This window comes from Oncorhynchus gorbuscha, linkage group LG25 (assembly GCF_021184085.1).
Source record: "Oncorhynchus gorbuscha isolate QuinsamMale2020 ecotype Even-year linkage group LG25, OgorEven_v1.0, whole genome shotgun sequence".
NCBI classification, from domain to species: domain Eukaryota; kingdom Metazoa; phylum Chordata; class Actinopteri; order Salmoniformes; family Salmonidae; genus Oncorhynchus; species Oncorhynchus gorbuscha.
This window is the reverse complement of record NC_060197.1, coordinates 45861260-45871145: the sequence shown is the minus strand read 5'-3', so window position 1 is coordinate 45871145 and position 9886 is coordinate 45861260. Positions and strand designations below refer to the sequence as shown.

The following is a 9886-nucleotide window of genomic DNA, read 5'->3' as shown; positions in this document are numbered from 1 at the left end:
TGGAGTGGGGTAGTCTAGAGGAGTGATGGGGTGGAGTGGGGTAGTCTAGAGGGAGTGATGGGGTGGAGTGGGGTAGTCTAGAGGGAGTGATGGGGTGGAGTGGGGTAGTCTAGAGGAGGGGAGTGATGAGGGTGGTGTGGGGTAGTCTAGAGGAGGGGAGTGATGAGGGTGGAGTGGGGTAGTCTAGAGGAGTGATGAGGGTGGAGTGGGGTAGTCTAGAGGAGTGATGAGGGTGGAGTGGGGTAGTCTAGAGGAGAGGAGTGATGAGGTGGAGTGGGGTAGTCTAGAGGAGTGATGAGGTGGAGTGGGGTAGTCTAGAGGAGTGATGAGGGTGGAGTGGGGTAGTCTAGAGGAGTGATGAGGGTGGAGTGGGGTAGTCTAGAAGGAGTGATGAGGGTGGAGTGGGGTAGTCTAGGAGGAGTGATGAGGGTGGAGTGGGGTAGTCTAGAGGAGTGATGAGGGTGGAGTGGGGTAGTCTAGAGGAGTGATGAGGGTGGAGTGGGGTAGTCTGAGAGGAGTGATGAGGGTGGAGTGGGGTAGTCGTGAGAGGAGTGATGAGGGTGGAGTGGGGTAGTCTAGAGGAGTGATGAGGGTGGAGTGGGGTAGTCTAGAGGAGTGATGAGGGTGGAGTGGGGTAGTCTAGAGGAGTGATGAGGTGGAGTGGGGTAGTCTAGAGAGGGAGTGATGAGGGTGGAGTGGGGTAGTGTAGAGGAGTGGATGAGGGTGGAGTGGGGTAGTCTAGAGGAGTGATGAGGTGGAGTGGGGTAGTCTAGAGGAGTGATGAGGTGGAGTGGGGTAGTCTAGAGGAGGGGAGTGATGAGGGTGGAGTGGGGTAGTCTAGAGGAGTGATGGAGGGTGGAGGGGGTAGTCTAGAGGAGTGATGAGGGTGGGGGGTAGTCTAGAGGAGTGATGAGGTGGAGTGGGGTAGTCTAGAGGAGAGGAGTGATGAGGGTGGAGTGGGGTAGTCTAGAGGAGGGGAGTGATGAGGGTGGAGTGGGGTAGTCTAGAGGAGTGATGAGGGTGGAGTGGGGTAGTCTAGAGGAGGGGAGTGATGAGGGTGGAGTGGGGTAGTCTAGAGAGAGTGATGAGGGTGGAGTGGGGTAGTCTAGAGAGGAGTGATGAGGGTGAGTGGGGTAGTCTAGAGGAGTGATGAGGGTGGAGTGGGGTAGTCTAGAGGAGGTGATGGGGGTGGAGTGGGGTAGTCTAGAGGAGTGATGAGGGTGGGTGGGGTAGTCTAGAGGAGTGATGAGGGTGGAGTGGGGTAGTCTAGAGGAGTGATGAGGGTGGAGTGGGGTAGTGTAGAGGAGTGATGAGGGTGGAGTGGGGTAGTCTAGAGGAGTGATGAGGTGGAGTGGGGTAGTGTAGAGGAGTGATGAGGGTGGAGTGGGGTAGTCTAGAGGAGTGATGAGGTGGAGTGGGGTAGTGTAGAGGAGGAGTGATGAGGGTGGAGTGGGGTAGTCTAGAGGAGTGATGAGGTGGAGTGGGGTAGTCTAGAGGAGTGATGAGGGTGGAGTGGGGTAGTCTAGAGGAGTGATGGGGGTGGGTGGGGTAGTCTAGAGGAGTGATGAGGTGGAGTGGGGTAGTGTAGAGGAGTGATGGGGTAGAGTGGGGTAGTGTAGAGGAGTGATGAGGGTGGAGTGGGGTAGTCTAGAGGAGTGATGAGGGTGGAGTGGGGTAGTCTAGAGGAGTGATGAGGGTGGAGTGGGGTAGTCTAGAGGAGTGATGAGGGTGGAGTGGGGTAGTCTAGAGGAGTGATGAGGGTGGAGTGGGGTAGTCTAGAGGAGGGGAGTGATGAGGGTGGAGTGGGGTAGTCTAGAGGAGGGAGTGATGAGGGTGGAGTGGGGTAGTCTAGAGGAGGGGAGTGATGAGGGTGGAGTGGGGTAGTCTAGAGGAGTGATGAGGGTGGAGTGGGGTAGTCTAGAGGAGTGATGAGGTGGAGTGGGGTAGTCTAGAGGAGTGATGGGGTGGAGTGGGGTAGTCTAGAGGAGTGATGAGGGGTGGAGGGGTAGTCTAGAGGAGGAGTGATGAGGGTGGAGTGGGGTAGTCTAGAGGAGTGATGAGGGTGGAGTGGGGTAGTCTAGAGAGAGTGATGGGGTGGAGGGGGTAGTCTAGAGGAGTGATGAGGGTGGAGTGGGGGTAGTCTAGAGGAGGGAGTGATGAGGGTGGAGTGGGGTAGTCTAGAGGAGTGATGAGGGTGGAGTGGGGTAGTCTAGAGGAGTGATGAGGGTAGAGTGGGGTAGTCTAGAGGAGTGATTAGGGTGGAGGGGTAGTCTAGAGGAGTGATGGGGTAGGAGTGGGGTAGTCTAGAGGAGAGGAGTGATGGGGTGGAGTGGGGTAGTCTAGAGGATGAGGTAGATGGGTAGTCGAGGAGTGGAGTAGGGGGTAGTCTAGAGGAGTGATGAGGGTGGAGTGGGGTAGTCTAGAGAGGAGTGATGGGGTGGAGTGGGGTAGTCTAGAGGAGAGGAGTGATGAGGGTGGAGTGGGGTAGTCTAGAGGAGGGGAGTGATGAGGGTGGAGTGGGGTAGTCTAGAGGAGTGATGAGGGTGGAGTGGGGTAGTCTAGAGGAGTGATGAGGGTGGAGTGGGGTAGTCTAGAGGAGGGGAGTGATGAGGGTGGAGTGGGGTAGTCTAGAGGAGTGATGAGGGTGGAGTGGGGTAGTCTAGAGGAGTGATGGGTAGAGTGGGGTAGTCTAGAAGGAGTGATGGGGTGGAGTGGGGTAGTCTAGAGGAGGGAGTGATGAGGGTGGAGTGGGGTAGTGTAGAGAGGTGATGGGGTGGAGTGGGGTAGTCTAGAGGAGTGATGAGGGTGGAGTGGGGTAGTCAAGAGGAGTGATGGGGTAGAGTGGGAGTGAGGAGGAGTGATGGGGTAGAGTGGGGTAGTCTAGAAGAGTGATGAGGGTGGAGTGGGGTAGTCTAGGAGGAGGGAGTGATGAGGGTGGAGTGGGGTAGTCTAGAGGAGGGGAGTGATGAGGGTGGAGTGGGGTAGTCTAGAGGAGTGATGAGGGTGGAGTGGGGTAGTCTAAGAGGAGTGATGAGGGTGGAGTGGGGTAGTCTAGAGGAGTGATGAGGGTGGAGTGGGGTAGTCTAGAGGAGGGGAGTGATGGGGTGGAGTGGGGTAGTCTAGAGGAGGGGAGTGATGAGGTGGAGTGGGGTAGTCTAGAGGAGTGATGGGGTAGAGTGGGGTAGTCTAGAGGAGGGGAGTGATGAGGTGGAGTGGGGTAGTCTAGAGGAGGGAGTGATGGGGTGGAGTGGGGTAGTCTAGAGGAGGGATGATGAGGTGGAGTGGGGTAGTCTAGAGGAGTGATGGGGTGGAGTGGGGTAGTCTAGAGGAGGGAGTGATGAGGGTGGAGTGGGGTAGTCTAGAGGAGTGATGGGGTGGAGTGGGGTAGTCTAGAGGAGCGAGTGATGAGGTGGAGTGGGGTAGTCTAGAGGAGTGATGGGGTGGAGTGGGGTAGTCTAGAGGAGGAGTGATGAGGGTGGGAGTGGGGTAGTGTAGAGGAGAGGAGGATGAGGGTGGAGTGGGGTAGTCTAGAGGGAGGGGAGTGATGAGGGTGGGAGTGGGGTAGTCTAGAGGAGGGGAGTGATGAGGGTGGGAGTGGGGTGGTTCAGAGGAGTGATGAGGTGAGTGGGGTAGTCTAGAGGAGGGGGAGTGATGAGGGTGGAGTGGGGTGGTCTAGAGGAGTGATGAGGTGGAGTGGGGTAGTCTAGAGGAGGGGAGTGATGAGGTGGAGTGGGGTAGTCTAGAGGAGGGGAGTGATAGGTGGAGTGGATAGTCTAGAGGAGAGGATGAGGGAGGGGGTAGTCTAGAGAGGAGTGATGAGGTGGAGGGGTAGTCTAGAGGAGGGGAGTGATGAGGTGGAGTGGGGTAGTCTAGAGAAGAGTGATGAGGGTGTGAGTGGGTAGTGTAGAGGAGTGATGGGGTGGAGTGGGGTAGTCTAGGAAGAGTGATGAGGGTGGAGTGGGGTAGTGTAGAGGAGTGATGGGGGGAGTGGGGTAGTCTAGAGGAGAGATGAGGTGGAGTGGGGTAGTCTAGAGGAGTGATGGTGGGAGTGGGGTAGTGTAGAGGAGTGATGGGGTGGAAGGGGGTAGTCTAGAGGAGAGGAGTGATGAGGGTGGGGGTAGTCTAGAGGAGTGATGGGGTGGAGTGGGGCAGTCTAGAGGAGTGATGAGGGTGAGTGGGGTAGTCTAGAGGAGTGATGAGGTGGGAGGGGGTAGTCTAGAGAGTGATGAGGGTGGGAGTGGGGTAGTCTAGAGGAGTGATGAGGGTGGAGTGGGGTAGTCTAGAGGAGTGATGAGGGTGGAGTGGGGTATCTAGAGGAGTGATGAGGGTGGAGTGGGGTAGTCTAGAGGAGTGATGAGGGTGGAGTGGGGTAGTCTAGAGGAGTGATGAGGGTGGAGTGGGGTAGTCTAGAGGAGAGGAGTGGGGAGTGATGATGGAGTGGAGTGGGGTAGTCTAGAGGAGGGAGTGATGAGGGTGGGGGGTAGTCTAGAAGAGAGAATGATGGGGTGGAAGGGGGAACTCTAGAGGAGAGGAGTGATGAGGGTGGAGTGGGGTAGTCTAGAGGAGGGGAGTGATGAGGGTGGAGTGGGGTAGTCTAGAAGAGAGGAATGATGGGGTGGAAGGGGGGAACTCTAGAGGAGAGGAGTGATGAGGGTGGAGTGGGGTAGTCTAGAGGAGGGGAGTGATGAGGGTGGAGTGGGGTAGTCTAGAGGAGTGATGAGGGTGGAGTGGGGTAGTCTAGAGGAGTGATGAGGGTGGGAGTGGGGTAGTCTAGAGGAGTGATGAGGGTGGAGTGGGGTAGTCTAGAGGAGTGATGAGGGTGGAGTGGGGTAGTCTAGAGGAGTGATGAGTGGAGTGGGGTAGTATGGAGGAGTGATGAGGTGGAGTGGGGTAGTCTAGAGGAGTGATGAGGGTGGAGTGGGGTAGTCTAGAGGAGGAGGGTGGGAGTGGGGGGGTGATGGAGGAGGTGAGGTGTGGGGTAGTCTAGAGGAGTGATGAGGGTGGAGTGGGGTAGTCTAGAGGAGTGATGAGGGTGGAGTGGGGTAGTCTAGAGGAGTGATGGGGGTGGAGTGGGGTAGTCTAGAGGAGTGATGAGGGTGGAGTGGGGTAGTCTAGAGGAGGAGTTATGGGGTGGAGTGGGGTAGTCTAGAGGAGGGAGTGATGAGGGTGGGGTGGGGTAGTCTAGAGGAGTGATGGGGTGGAGTGGGGTAGTGTAGAGGAGGGGAGTGATGAGGGTGGGGTGGGGTAGTCTAGAGGAGTGTTGAGGTGGAGTGGGGTAGTCTAGAGGAGTGATGAGGTGGAGTGGGGTAGTCTAGAGGAGTGATGAGGGTGGAGTGGGGGTAGTATGGAGGAGTGATGGGGTGGAGTGGGGTAGTCTAGAGGAGTGATGGAGTGGAGTGGGGTAGTCTAGAGGAGTGATGAGGGTGGAGTGGGGTAGTCTAGAGGAGTGATGAGGGTGGAGTGGGGTAGTCTAGAGGAGTGATGAGGTGGAGTGGGGTAGTCTAGAGGAGTGATGAGGGTGGAGTGGGGTAGTCTAGAGGAGTGATGAGGGTGGAGTGGGGTAGTCTAGAGGAGTGATGGGGTGGAGTGGGGTAGTCTAGGGAGGAGTGATGGGGTGGGGTGGGGTAGTCTAGAGGAGTGATGAGGGTGGAGTGGGGTAGTCTAGAGGAGTGATGAGGGTGGAGTGGGGTAGTCTAGAGGAGGTGATGAGGGTGGAGTGGGGTAGTCTAGAGGAGGGGAGTGATGAGGGTAGAGTGGGGTAGTCTAGAGGAGTGATGAGGGTGGAGTGGGGTAGTCTAGAGGAGGGGAGTGATGAGGGTGGGGTGGGGTAGTCTAGAGGAGTGTTGAGGTGAGGGTAGTCTAGAGGAGTGATGAGGTGGAGTGGGGTAGTCTAGAGGAGTGATGAGGGTGGAGTGGGGTAGTCTAGAGGAGTGGAGTGATGAGGGTGGAGTGGGGTAGTCTAGAGAGGGGAGTGATGAGGGTGGAGTGGGGTAGTCTAGAGGAGTGATGAGGTGGAGGGGAGTCTAGAGGAGGGATGATGGGGTGGAGTGGGGTAGTCAAGAGGAGGAGTGATGAGGGTGGAGTGGGGTAGTCTAGAGGAGGATGAGGGTGGAGTGGGGTAGTCTAGAGGAGTGATGAGGGTGGAGTGGGGTAGTCTAGAGGAGTGATGAGGGTGGAGTGGGGTAGTCTAGAGGAGTGATGGGGTGGAGTGGGGTAGTCTAGAGGAGGGGAGTGATGAGGGTGGAGTGGGGTAGTCTAGAGGAGTGATGAGGTGGAGTGTAGTCTAGAGGAGTGATGGGGTAGGTGGGGTAGTCTAGGAGGAGTGATGGGGTGGAGTGGGGTAGTCTGAGGAGGGGAGTGATGGTGGGTGGGGTAGTCTAGAGGAGTGATGGGGGTGGGAGTGGGGTCAGAGAGGATGGGGTGGAGTGGGGTAGTCTGAGAGGAGTGATGGGGTAGAGTGGGGGTAGTCTAGAGGAGAGGGTGATGAGGGTGGAGTGGGGTAGTCTAGAGGAGTGATGGTGGAGTGGGGTAGTCTAGAGGAGTGATGAGGGTGGGAGTGGGGTAGTCTAGAGGAGTGATGAGGGTAGAGTGGGGTAGTCTAGAGGAGGGGAGTGATGAGGTGGAGTGGGGTAGTCTAGAGGAGTGATGGGGTGGAGTGGGGTAGTCTAGGAGGGGAGTGATGAGGGTAGAGTGGGGTAGTCTAGAGGAGGAGTGATGAGGGGTGGAGTGGGTAGTCTAGAGGAGTGATGAGGTGGGTGGGTAGTCTAGAGGGAGTGGGATGAGGGTGGGGTATAGAGGAGGAGTGATGGGTGGAGTGGGGTAGTCTAGAGGAGTGATGAGGTGGAGTGGGGTAGTCAGAGGAGTGATGAGGGTGGAGTGGGGTAGTGTAGAGGAGTGATGGGGTGGAGTGGGGTAGTCTAGAGTGAGTGATGGGGTGGAGTGGGGTAGTCTAGAGTGAGTGATGAGGGTGGAGTGGGGTAGTCTGGAGGAGTGATGAGGTGGAGTGGGGTAGTCTAGAGGAGTGATGAGGTGGAGTGGGGTAGTCTAGAGGGGAGTGATGAGGGTGGAGTGGGGTAGTCTAGAGGGTGATGGGGTGGAGTGGGGTAGTCTAGGAGGGAGTGATGGGGTGGAGTAGGGTAGTCTAGAGGAGTGATGAGGTAGAGTGGGGTAGTCTATAGAGGAGGGGGGATGAGGGTGGGGGTAGTCTAGAGGAGGGGGTGATGGGGTGGAGTGGGGTAGTCTAGAGGAGTGATGAGGGTGGGTGGGGTAGTGTAGAGGAGGGATGATGGGGTGGAGTGAGGTAGTGTAGAGGAGGGGAGTGATGAGGGTGGGGTGGGGTAGTCTAGAGGAGGGGAGTGATGAGGGAGTGCGGGGGGTTATCTAGAGGAGAGCAGAGATGGGGGAGGGTGGGGGGAGAGGGAGAGGGGAGTGATGGGGGTTCCTGGTGAGAATTTGAAGGGGTTGGTGTCTTGGTGCCTCATTGTCCCTGATGTTTATCTCGGGACACTCCAGAGGCTGATCGCTGATACCATGCTCCCATCAGCAGCTGCTCCCCGATATCCGGTCTCTATGTGGGTCGGTGTTACATCTACAGCCTCTAACAATGGGTTATAATAATATGACATCTTTGCGAGAGGAGGAGGAGAGAGAGAGAGAGAGAGAGAGAGAGAGAGAGAGAGAGAGAGAGAGAGAGAGAGAGAGAGAGAGAGCTTCTTATTTATTTAGGATTAAAATGGCGAATTTTCATTTTTAAAACTGAGTCATTGATATGCATGATTTCATTATTTATTTTTTTACTACATCATCGTACTACATTGCAAAAATCTTTAAATAAAGACCACCGAGAGTGGGGGCAAGTACTGGACTGAGCAGAGTAGCATAGTGCTGACCCCATCTTTGAATGAACCTAGTGAGCACCGACTGACACATGACTTATTGATTTAAATTATTAGTTTAAATTTGGTTGTACGTACTGGCCTTGATTTGAACATCCACAGGTGTAGATTTCTGGTCCGGTCCAAAAATAGGCATATATGATTAGTTTAGATTTGGTCCGGCCCAGACCGGCCTTCATTTGGCCCAAAAATAGCGTCTATGATTAGTTCTGATTCGGTCCGGTTTGAACCGACCTTGATTTAATGGATAATGGCTAATGGCTAATGGCTAACATTAAGTATTATATCATATGGATGTTGACCTTTTAGTACCTTTAGTACTTAGTATTTTATTTTAGCGTGTTCTTTGCTTCTTTTCTTTTCTTGAGAACACACTGAAGAGCGTGGAAAGGTAGAGAAACACATCCTGCTGTTTTCGACAGCCAAGAAACATTCTCTCTCTTTCTTAGTAACACCACAAGCATGCCTTGACAAGTCGATGAGTCATCGATGCCAAAGACTAAATAAACAAGTGATTGACACAGACAAATTGGTTTGCGCTGTCAGAGAGTTGAGATATATCAACCCACACAGCGGACGTTAAAACTTGTTTGACAGAGCAAAGGTAGCAGTGAAATGATCTGTAAAGTGTTTTTTTTGCGGATACATTTTGAGTGACAAATACGGATTTTATCTGGAGGAAATTATACATGTAAGAATGAGGAAGTAGCAGACATACTACCGACATGTTCAGAAGTGCTCAATATTAATATGACATTTGTGACGGCTCTCCCACTCTGTCTCTTCCTGTTTGGTAGTCTGCTTGTTGCAGGAGGCCAACGGGCAGAGCTGGGAGAATCATCAGCTAATGTGGCTCACCAGGGCAGGCTTGGCCTTACAGGCAGGCAGCTGATGTGGCTCACCAGGGCAGGCTGGCTATAAAGACATCAGCTGATGTGGCTCACCAGGGCAGGCTTGGCCTTGCAGGCTATAAAGACTGGCTACATCAGCTAATGTGGCTCACCAGGGCAGGCTTGGCCTTGCAGGCTATAAAGACTGGCTACATCAGCTAATGTGGCTCACCAGGGCAGGGCTTGGCCTTGCAGGCTATAAAGCTACATCAGCTGATGTGGCTACTTGGCCTTGCAGGCTATAAAGACTGGATGTGGCTCACCAGGGCAGGCTTGGCCTTGCAGGCTATAAAGACTGGCTACATCAGCTGATGTGGCTCACCAGGGCAGGCTTGGCCTGCAGGCTATAAATACTGGCTACATCAGCCAGCAGTCTCCCGTTCCCTGACTGGCAGGGCGGGCTTCAACACGTTTGGGTTGTTGGTGTGTTTTCACCGTACAACACCCTCTCCCCCTCTCACCCACATACTGCATACGCTACAGACGTCGACAGCTTCTGTATATTTTGTATTATTAGTATTTAGTTTGCGTGGTCTCCCTCTGTTGTTACGAACTATGAGCCAGGTCTTAACACTTATTTTGTCCAAAAAAACAATAGGTCTTTTATTTGAAAATAACTTTTTTTTCCTAATTAATAGTGTTAAGATAGGATTGACGTCACATGACCCCAGAGCAGTATAGGGTCATTGTGTCTCACTGGCGTTTATGACAGTGGGCTGGCCTGTTGCCCTGCAAACAGAGTTCAGAGGTGTTTCTGTTTCATGCCTGTTTTAAAATCCTGGTCCTCCCTGGATTTTTAACACACAACATGACAGGCATGCAATATGAACCTTACTATCTCGCTACTTCGCCCTCTAACTAAAACAGAGTGCAAACATTTTAAGGATTACGGCATTTATTTTTTCAGAGTCAATCGTCTAGACAATGGGCTCCTCAATGGGTGACCTAACTGATACCAGCCCTTAGTAGAGGGAGCTAGCTGGCCAAAGAGAGCAGTGAGGTGGAAGAAATACAGGCATGCTGGGAGTGGAGAAAGGGAATTCAAACTGAACCTAGGAGAGAAAAAAGATTTCCAGGCCCTCTGCTCACAATAGCTTTCAA

General features: G+C 54.1%; 1 pseudogene; it reads right to left on the bottom strand.

The window, feature by feature from the left end:
- LOC124013873 overlaps nucleotides 1-7625 on the bottom strand; it is a 14703-nt pseudogene extending 7078 nt beyond the window's left edge.
- Between the last annotated feature and the right edge of the window lie 2261 nt (nucleotides 7626-9886).